Raw genomic sequence first — 11,301 nt, 5'->3', positions numbered from 1 at the left:
GATGTTCTTTTGAAGATATAAAAGAACCCATACTATCTCAGCTCTCTCCAGTGAATACAGCAGCACTGTTAATATAGGAGCATCGTAATATAGTAAGGGTTTACTGTATGGTTAATGCTAGAGTATATTAGAAGTAGGTCACTCTATCACCACTAGAGAGAACATTCAGTAATGTGTTAACGCTAAATATTCAAGTGAGAGACAACTGTCCCGTTGCTCGGCTGGTAGCGCACTCAGCTTACACATTTAGGTCCGTGATTCGATCCCCGGTACGGATGGAAACATTGGGTGCGTTTCCTTAAGACACCTCTGTCCCTGTTCACCTAGCAGTAAATAGGTACTCGGGTGTTAACCGACTAGTGTCGGTCTCATCCTGGGGGGGGACAAGATTAGCCTAAGTTGCCCGAAATACTCTGCATAACAAAGGCCTTTCTATATAGCAGTATGTCACTGATGTCAGTTATGGTCTGTATACGTCGTATCATGTAGAAAAAAATATTATTATTATTATTATTATTATTATTATTATTATTATTATTATTATTATTATTATTATTATTATTATTATTATTTTTAAATGGAAGGTGGTTGCTCCTAGCCACTGACACGTACTCTGAGCACACCAGAGTCACACTCAGTCTACCACGGGTAAGCCAAGGGTCGCTGCTACCGTGCTATAATCAGCTATACCTGTAAGTTACTTGTAGTCACTTCTGGAGGTCACTGTCTTCACGGAATGATCCCAGACCAAGCCTCTTTGGTTGATGGCCAGATGAACCAGGTTGTCTGTACCCGCCACCCTCCCAGCTAATGAGGAACTATTCTAGAAATTTGTTGAGTTCCCTTTTGAAGATACCTATGGTTTTATTGATAATTCTCCCTTATGCATGAGAGGAGGATGTTGAGGAGTCGTGGTCCCTTTACACTTATTGAGTTCTTTCTCACTGCACTTATCGCTTCCCTGGTTTTCTCCGGAGGTATATTGCAGCGTCTGCCTCGTGTCTTGTGCTCATATGTAGTGATTTCAATGTGCAGGTTTGGTACTATTTCCCTCCAGAATTTTCAATGTGTAGATTAATACAGCTTTCTCGCCTATATTCTAAGGAGCACAGTTTGAGAGATTTCAAATGTTTCCAGTAATTTAGGTGCTTAATTGAGTTTATACGAGCTGTGAAGGTTCTCTGTAAATTTTCCAGTTCTGAAATTTTGCGTTCCTCTTAGGGGCCGCTGAAGTTAAGGGTATACCAGGCTAGAGAGGGCGAGTTACCTGAAGAATGTCATCATTGGCTTAGCATCTCTTTTTTTTAATGTCTAAGGGGCCCATATGGCCATAAGGCCAATAACTGCCCCCATCTTCACGGGTCCTTGACACACCATCTTGCAGCATCCTCGTCAGAATGCCGGCGCCACTAAACGGGTCATCGAACGACAACGATCCGAGTCAGACTTTTCTCCTGACAAATAAACGAACAGCACCTGGGAGCAGGCTGCTCGTAGCCAGCGTTTATGTGTCAGCAGGAGGTGCCCAGTGGGAGTTCTGGTGCCACCAACAGAAGTGGCAAAAGGCTGTGAGTGTCCCGCAAGACGTCCCTGGGGACGGAGGCGTCCAAGAGATGGCGCTGCTGCATCACAGTGGAACTTGGGAGTATAAGAGAGGTCCTCCCTCTGGAACGACACAGCAAGAAGGGGTCAAGTGTGGTCTTTGGTACCCTCATGTGTCTCACCCACTGGATGACCAATCATTGTGGTCTTTTGGCGAGGTACATGGTAGTACTACCATCCTCTCACATGATTGTGAAACGGAAGCCTATCTAACCTTTAGCACTCTGCCAGAGATTAATTTTCTTTTACCGACGCAAGATGGCAGGTAAACCTTACGTTGTTATGGAACACTCAGTGTACACTTATCTTCATTTCCTCTGTGTTTCTTGACAATTCATATTCAAGTAATGCTGCTAAAAGGTCCCTGATTCAAGGAAATGACATCACTTTCAATTTCTCTGAATCAAATCTCCATATCCCCGTCCCTCCCTCTGATGGGTTTAGCGTTTCATCATGACCCTCCAGGTCTGCAATTTCGGCCTTACGGGTTTAGTGAACCTCCAAGGGGAGGGGGTAAAAATAATACATACCTTTCAGAAACGTAACTTCAGTCGAGTAACTGTATATTAAATTTCTATAAATCTGAATTTTTCAGAGGCGTTATTATTATTATTATTGTTATTATTATTACTTATATATGGAGGAGGGTTAAACTTATAAGGATTTTGCAGATCCTGTGGAATGGGAGGTAACTAGATTCGACTTGAGGAAGTGGAAGATAACTCCATTTCCTTGAATCAAGAGCTGCTTACTAGCTTTAGTACCACCCTTGAGGGGACTACGAACGTTGTCTTTACCAGCCCTCAGACCAGGTCAGTATGGAGCCCTGGGTGAGGGCTGGGGGGAGAGATCTGGAGCTCTGAGAAAAGGATGGGGGGAGGTGTCTGGAACCTTGAGTGACTTCTGGAGCCCTGAGCGAGGGCTGGAGTGAGGGATCTGGAACCCTGTGTGAGGGCTGGGGGGAGGGGTCTGGAGCCCTGGGTGAGGGATAGAGGAAGGTATCTGGAACTCTGGGGGAGGGCTGGAGGGAGGGGTCTGGAGCCCTGGATGAGGGATAGAGGAAGGCATCTGGAACCCTGGGTGAGGGCTGGAGGGAGGGGTCTGGAGCCCTGGGTGAGGGATAGAGGAAGGTATCTGGAACTCTGGGGGAGGGCTGGAGGGAGGGGTCTGGAGCCCTGGATGAGGGATAGAGGAAGGCATCTGGAACCCTGGGTGAGGGCTGGAGGGAGGGGTCTGGAGCCCTGAGTGAGGGATAGAGGAAGGTATCTGGAACTCTGGGGGAGGGCTGGAGGGAGGGGTCTGGAGCCCTGGATGAGGGATAGAGGAAGGCATCTGGAACCCTGGGTGAGGGCTGGAGGGAGGGGTCTGGAGCCCTGGGTGAGGGATAGAGGAAGGTATCTGGAACTCTGGGGGAGGGCTGGAGGGAGGGGTCTGGAGCCCTGGATGAGGGATAGAGGAAGGCATCTGGAACCCTGGGTGAGGGCTGGAGGGAGGGGTCTGGAGCCCTGAGTGAGGGATAGAGGAAGGTATCTGGAACCCTGAGTGAGGGCTGGAGGGAGGGGTCTGGAGCCCTGAGTGAGGGATAGAGGAAGGTATCTGGAACCCTGGGTGAGGGCTGGAGGGAGGGGTCTGGGGCCCTGGGTGAGGGATAGAGGAAGGTATCTGGAACCCTGGGTGAGGACTGGAGAGAGGGGTCTGGAGCCCTGAGTGAGGGATAGAGGAAGGTATCTGGAACCCTGGGTGAGGGCTGGAGGGAGGGGTCTGGAGCCCTTGGTGAGGGATGGAGGGAGGTGTCTGGAACTCTGAGTGAGGTCTGAAGCCCTGAGTGAGGGCTGGATTGAGAGATCTGGAACCCTGAGTGAGGTCTGATGGGAGGTGGGGATCCACGTTAATCTGCCAGCAAGAGTTTGCCGACGTCTATTTTGTGTATATCTTGGCATGAGCCACAGCACTGTATACTGAGTGATATCCTCTGTGATCCAACCCACAGCCCGCCATCATCTTGTGAATGACGGAGGATAAGATCTCCAGCACCTGCAGCGTGGACGGAAATACTGAGAAATACAGGGAAGGTGGACTGGGAACGAAGGGTGGAGTGGAAGAGGTAACTGGAGAGGCAGTGAGGGCTGGAGAAGCTGGGTGAGTTGGAGATCGAGGGAGGGCGACAGGGGAGGGAGGGTTAAGAGGAGGGAGCGGTGAAGAGGAATGAGGGGTGGAGAGGGAGAAGGAGAGAGGGGGGAAGGGAGGGAGGGAGTGAAGGAGGGAGTGAGGGAGGGAAGAGTGGAGGGAGAGTGAGAGGTGGCGTGTGAATGGAGGAAGCGTGCAGTGTGTGAAGGCTGGAGGGATGACAGTGTTGAAGGGAGGACTGAGAATTGGATGCTGGGAGGCTGGAAGGGAGGATAGGATGCAAGGCAAGAGTGAAGGAACAAAGAAGGAAGGAAGGAAGGAAGGCGCGACTGACCACATGATCTGCATGAAGGAGGATATATCGCACTGGGTTACACCAGGGAAATCCAGTGTCATGGGTTCCGCCAACACCACAGCGACGCACCCACTGTCAAACCACCCACTGTCAGCCCACCCACTGTGATAGATCATAAATCTTGCCAGCAGCCTGTAAGATGATCAACGTTATGACCATTTCTGATAGATTTTACGTATCTCAACATTGTGTTGCAAAACATCGGGGAAATTTTCTTTTGTCACCCCAGGATCTTCTCCAAGGCTTCTGGCAGACTCTGCTGGATGAATGAACATGCTGACAACATGCTGACAACATGCTGACAACACTCTCAACCGCTAAAGTTCACTATCAGGTGAGTTGTACGCTTTTTTTTTCTAACTCATGGCTAATGTATTTTATAATTTCCTAGGTACTACAAATCACGGTACAGTTGGGGATTGAATTCGCGGCAAGTAAGTCGTAAAACTTCAGACCAGTGCGTTAGCTGGCCTGGAATTTTTACGACTCACTTGCCGCGAGTTCAATCTCCACCTGTACCGTGGTTTGTTTGCAGTCGTGTCATTACGATTTCATGAGTCACTCCTAGGTAGTACGCTCACAGTGTATCCGAATGAGCTTATTGTCATGCGTCAGCACTTGTGATACTTGAAAATGTTCTGAATAAATTAGTTGAGGCTAAATCGAAAATCAAATTCTTGAAATGCAAATCTTTGAAGAGGCAAATAAGGTTGAAGGTCCTACATTCACTCGAGGTGGAATTACTTGTGAGTTAAAACCAACATCTATTAAAAATTTCCATAAACTAACATATGCAGATACAATGCGCATGTTCACAGGTTTAGCAGGTTTTACAAACCATTCACTGTGAATTTTCATCCATCGTGCTCCACTTACTCGAGTGCTCAAGGAAGAGGCACCAGTGGACGAGACAATAGTCAAGGAAGAACATTTATGATGCTCAAGAGTAAATTAACATCAGTCTTTTTAATATATAGGATGACCCCGCTTATACAGCAGGTTAGGTTCTGGGCTACTGCTGTAAAGTGAGACATAGCCTTTTTCCACCTTCAAATGCATATAAAGCCTGATAACATCTTTACACTATCATATATTAAGTGAGGAATAAAGCTTTTCCTAAAAATATATATACAGTACAAACATTACTTTCCTGAAAACATTTTCACACTTAGCTTATAGTGAGTGGTGAATATATTTTTTGTAGTAAGCATGAATAAATGAAGAATGGATATAACTGAAAGCCGCTGCATTAGCGTAGTGCTGTAAAACGAGGCGCTGTAAAGCGAGACACACTTTTATATTTTTATATTTTGGAATAATAATAATAATAATAATTTAATAATATAGTAATATCTTTATTTCTACAAGTACATGTTCAAGGTATACAGGCCTAGCTGACATCAGTGACATACGAATATATAGAGAGCCGCTTGATTTGCATAGCATTTGGGGCAAATTAGATCAGTTTTGTCCCAGTTACCCATTTGAAACTAGTGGGTGAACATGGATAGAATTTATTTTAATATGTGGTGCTGGTGGTGATGTTGGTGCAGTCTGTGAGATGATCGGTAAACAAGTAATAATATCTTCTGCTAGTAGTTTACCCAGACTACAAGAGAAAATTACTCTCACTGAAAAAAGAAATCTTAGTCATTACATGGACTCGAGGTCAATTTTGTGACACCTACCAGTGCCTCATTTTGAGTTACACTAGTTATTTGTTTGTGAATTCCTTATGTATGAACAATCAGCTTTTACGACAGCACGCCAAGTGGTCAATAATCTTCACTGAATACGACTTCCCAAACAAATAGTTTACTGGTAAACAGAATGCTATCGCCGAGTCTCTGTCGAGGAAAACAGCGTTTGTCGAGGTTGTCAACCTGCTAGTATACTCGTAAGTGATATTCATTTGATAACGAATTAAGGTTTGTTGTGTTGGGAAGCCAGACCGGCAGATCCTGGTCGAGTTGTCAGTTGGACATTTGTAAGTCAATGATTTATAGGCCCCTAACCTTGATAGGGAATGCAGTAAGCTGCTATGGGACGAAATTCATAAGGCGTCTAGACATGAAAATGTTGTGTTAATGGGAGATTTTAACTTTAAACAAACTGATTGGAACAATTTGACAGGAAATCTTGCTTTGCTTTGTAAAACAGTTTGTGGCAGAACCAACTAGAGGAAACAATCTGCTTGACTTGGTTCTTGTCAACAAAGATTCACTAATTAATAATCTTGAGGTTAATGATGAGCTTGGGGAAAGTGATCACAAATCAGTTTCAATATATCATGGAATTACTCAGATAACTGAAATCAAATCTCTGTCCCAGACTTCTGCTTGGCCGATTTCATGGGACTGAAAAATTACCTGGATGGGCTAAATTGGGATGATTTGACTATGGCTTATGTAGGTGATCTTGGTTGCCAATATGACGTTTTTCAGAGCATAGTTCTAGCTGCCCAGACAACTTTTGTTCCGAGTAGGGAAATTAGATCTAAAACATCTCATTGGTCAAAATAGAGGCATATATAGGTGTATCAAAAGAGGGGATGGGCAGTTAAGAAATCAGTATATTCAATTAAAGAGAGAAATAAAAAAAAGAATAAGAAAAGCAAAAAGGGATTATGAAGCTAAGGTCGCAAGGGATTCGAAGACTAACCCAAAAGGACTCTTTCAGGTATACAGAAGTAAGATTAGAGACAAGATTGGCCCACTTAAGAGTAGCTCAGGTCAGATCACTGACAGTGATAAGGATATGTGTGAAATTTTCAGTTCTTACTCCCTCTCAGTTTTTACCCAGGAAAATACTAGCGAAATTCCAGAAGTAATAGATTATGTAGAACAGGACGATAATAAACTATGCACGATTGCGGTAACTAGTGACATGGTCCTCAGACAAATAGAGAAATTAAAACCTAACAAATCCCCAGGTTCTGATGAATTGTTTGCAAGGGTTTTAAAGGAATGTAAAGAGGAACTTAGCATACCTTTGGCTAATCTTTTCAACATATCACTACAAACTGGCATAGTGTATGATAAGTGGAAAATGTCAAATGCAATACCCATTTACAAGGCAGGTGACAGGTCCTTAGCTTCGAACTGTAGACCAATAAGCCCTACCTCCATAGTGGGAAAATTTATGGAATCAATAATTGCCGAGGCAATTCATAGCCATCTTGATAGGCATAAATTAATAAATGAATCTCAACATGGTTTTGCTAAGGGGCGTTTCTGTCTTACGAATTTACTAACTTTTTTCACTAAAGTGTTTGACGAGGTAGATCATGGTAATGAATATGATATTGTGTATATGGACTTCAGTAAGGCTTTCGGTAGAGTTCCACATCAGAGGCTTTTGAGGAAACTTAAGGCACACGGAATAGGAGGAGAAATTTTTTACTGGGTAGAGGCATGGTTGACAAATAGGCAGTAAAGTTTACATAAATGAGGAGAAATCAGAATGGGGGCACGTCACAAGCGGTGTTCCGCAGGGGTCAGTGTTGGGTCCCTTGTTGTTCACAATCTACAATAACGACATAGATGAGGGAATAAATAGCGACATAAGCAAATTTGCTGATGACACCAAAATAGGCCGTCCAATTCATTCTATTGAGGACATTAGTGCGCTCCAGGATGATTTGAATAGACTGATGCAGTGGTCAGAGAAGTGGCAGATGCAGTTTAATATTGTTAAATGCAAAGTTCTAAATGTTGGACAGGACAATAACCATGCCACTTATAAACTGAATAGTGTAGATCTTAATACTACTGACTGTGAAAAGGATTTAGGAATTCTGGTTAGCAGTAATCTAAAACCAAGACAACAGTGCATTAGTGTTCGCAATAAAGCCAACAGAATCCTTGGCTTCATATCTAGAAGTATAAATAATAGAAGTCCTCAGGTTGTTCTTCAACTCTATATATCCTTGGTTAGGCCTCATTTAGACTATGCTGCTCAGTTCTGGTCACCGTATTACAGAATGAATATAAATGCTCTGGAAAACGTACAGAGGAGGATGACAAAGTTGATCCTATGTATCAGAAATCTTCCCTATGAGGATAGACTGAAGGCCTTGAATCTGCACTCTCTAGAAAGGCGTAGAATTAGGGGGGATATGATCTAGGTGTATAAATGAAAAACAGGAATAAATAAAGGGGATGTAAATAACGTGCTGAAAATATCCAGCCAAGACAGGACTCGCAGCAATGGTTTCAAGTTGGAAAAGTTCAGATTCAGGAAGGACATAGGAAAGCACTGGTTTGGTAATAGAGTTGTGGATGAGTGGAACAAACTCCCGAGTACCGTCATAGAAGCTAAGACCTTGTGTAGTTTTAAAAATAGGTTGGATAAATACATGAGTGGGTGTTGGTGGGTGTGAGTTGGACCTGATTAGCTTGTGCTACCAGATCTGGTGCCGTGCTCCTTCCTTAAGTGGAAATAACCTGACTAGGTGGTCATTGTTCTAACCCGGGGGGTGGCATGGACCTGCTTCGCATGGGTCCGTAGGCCTGTTGCAGTGTTCCTTCTTTCTTATGTTCTTATTCGCCCGTATAATCGCCCGGTCTGGGTCTTTTCCAAGAGGTGGCCCGGCCTTGGCTCCCTGTCATGGGAGTGTCTCAGACCAGTGTCTGCCATGGGAGGAGGTACAAGTACCTCCTCATCTTCTGGGACCAGCTGTCCCCAGGCCTAGCCCCATTCCCCGCCCCCACGGGGCTAGGAGAGAGAAGCTAGGCACCTTGTGCTGCCACAAACCCCGCCCACACTGGGCTCGAAGGCTGTGGCAGCTGCATAGCAGCAGACGATGTCAGGAGGTGCAAAGGCAGCAAGCACTACAGGATCCCTTTAGAGTCACACCCCACCTTGAGCCGAAGCCCGAGCTCTGGGGAAACTCAAGAATGCTTCTTGCTGTGAGTGTTGCTGCTGTTGCTACTTCACTTGTCCGTTGCACTCCATTGATACTTGACGCTTTCAAACTGATACTTGAATAATTGATGCATGGGGTGTCGCTCAGCTAGGTAAGGATCTCAATACCAGGCTATAAACTGAAACATATTTTGCCTAAAATTGCAAAAAAGAGAGTATTTGCATAAATGTGTAACCTCTTTAAGACACATTCTTAAAGACAAATATCACATCACGAAAGAACATTGGGTAAAAAAACTCTGGCTGTAGTTAGGTTAGGTAAGGATTGTCAGGAAACAGGACAAGTGTTTCCTGACGCGGGTCTTAGTCATATGATGACCCGCAGCTGGAGCTTTTTGTCATCTGAATGAGGCCTTCCGCTGGCTTACCGATCCACCCCTCTAAAAATTGTGGTTATGATTATAATCATTTTACTTACTGGATGTGTTGACTAATTGTTTCACCTGGCAGACAATAAACATTTCCGAGAAACACTTGTGGTTCGTCACACCTGTTCCTGAGTCCTCTCATATAACTGTTCAGAATTAATTAAACAATTAAATTATTATTATTATTTGTAATATTGCTTAATAATTCGCAAACGGATGAAATTATTTACAAATATTATCTCTTAGTCCACAGCAGGATTCGAACCTGCACACTCTACATCGAAGTGCACAGTACAGATATGGGGATCTGGTTAAGCGGCTAAAGTCCTGTGTATTTTAATGCAGATTGTGCAGGTCCGAATCCTGCTTAGGAATGAGAGATAATGTTTGTTATTTATAGTATGGAAGAAGATACCCCGCATTTTGTACCTCACAGCTGTGAGAAGCGTCTGGCGTATGAGCCAGCAGTCAGGCAAACAGCTGAGGGATGTTCAATGTGGATAAATTAGACACATGTGCAACTCTTGGGTATCTTTATTAAGGAAACGTTTCGCCACACAGTGGCTTCATCAGTCCATACTGTTAGGTAAGACACATATGCAACAGTTAGGTATCTTTATTTCGAAACGTTTCGCCTACACAGTAGGCTTCTTCAGTCGAGTACAGAAAAGTTGATAGAAGCAGAAGAGACTTGAAGACGATGTAATCAGTCCATCACCCTTAAAGTTTTGAGGTGGTCAGTCCCTCAGTCTGGAGAAGAGCATTGTTCTATAGTCTGAAACAATATGGAGTTGAAGTGACAGGATTGAGCCTTATATAGCGCCAGGAGGTGAGACGTAGGTCACTAGTAGAACGCAGATGTTGGGAAGTCAGGTCCCTCTCAAATCCAGCCGTTCTCACTAGTAGAGGTTGTCGAAGTTGATTTCAGATCTGTACCAAGATACCCTTGTGTTGCAGTGTCTTGGTACAGACCTGAAATCAACTTCGACAACCTCTACTAGTGAGAACGGCTGGATTTGAGAGGGACCTGACCTCCCAACATCTGCGTTCTACTAGCGACCTACGTTCTCACCTGGCACAATATAAGGCTCCATCCTGTCACTTCTACTCCATATTGTTTCAGACTATGGGACAATGCTTTTCTCCAGACTGAGGGACTGACCACCTCAAAACTTTAAGGGTGATGGACTGATTACATCGTCTTCAAGTCTCTTCTGCTTCTATCAACTTTTCTGTACTCGACTGAAGAAGCCTACTGTGTAGGTGAAACGTTTCGAAATAAAGATACCTAACTGTTGCATATGTGTCTTACCTAACAACCTGTCGGTATTTGATACCATTTTAATGTTCAATCAGTCCATACACAGGAGAAGCTTGAAGAATAGGAGGAGAATGAGGTAATCAATCCCTCAACCTTGAGTCGATGTGGTCAGTCCATCAATCTTGATTAGAATACGGCATATGAGCAGAGAAGGAGCTTATAAACCGTAGGTTGAGGGACTGATTACCTCATTCTCCTCCTATTCTTCAAGCTTCTCCTGTGTATGGACTGATGAAGCCACTGTGTGGCGAAACGTTTCCTTAATAAAGATACCCAAGAGTTGCACATGTGTCTAATTTATCAACGTGTCGGTTCTGTGAACCATTGATCTACAATGTACGATGTATTTATAATGTCTGTTTCAGAACAATGTGTACTTACCCTTACCGGGTCACATCTGATTGAATCCCATCCCACAGGCGCTGTATTGATCCCTAAGGGTTTAACGCTTTCCCTTGAATAATAATAATAATACTAATACTACTACTACTAATAATAATAATCCGTGTGAGATTCAGTATTCTCGCCTTTGATGGTCATATTACAAACAAGACTCGAAATACACCTCTCGTTTTACAAAGAGTGGGAATCTCTGAAAGCTA

Source organism: Cherax quadricarinatus, chromosome 24, assembly GCF_038502225.1.
Source record: "Cherax quadricarinatus isolate ZL_2023a chromosome 24, ASM3850222v1, whole genome shotgun sequence".
NCBI classification, from domain to species: Eukaryota; Metazoa; Arthropoda; class Malacostraca; order Decapoda; family Parastacidae; genus Cherax; species Cherax quadricarinatus.
Note: the sequence above shows the minus strand (reverse complement) of the source record.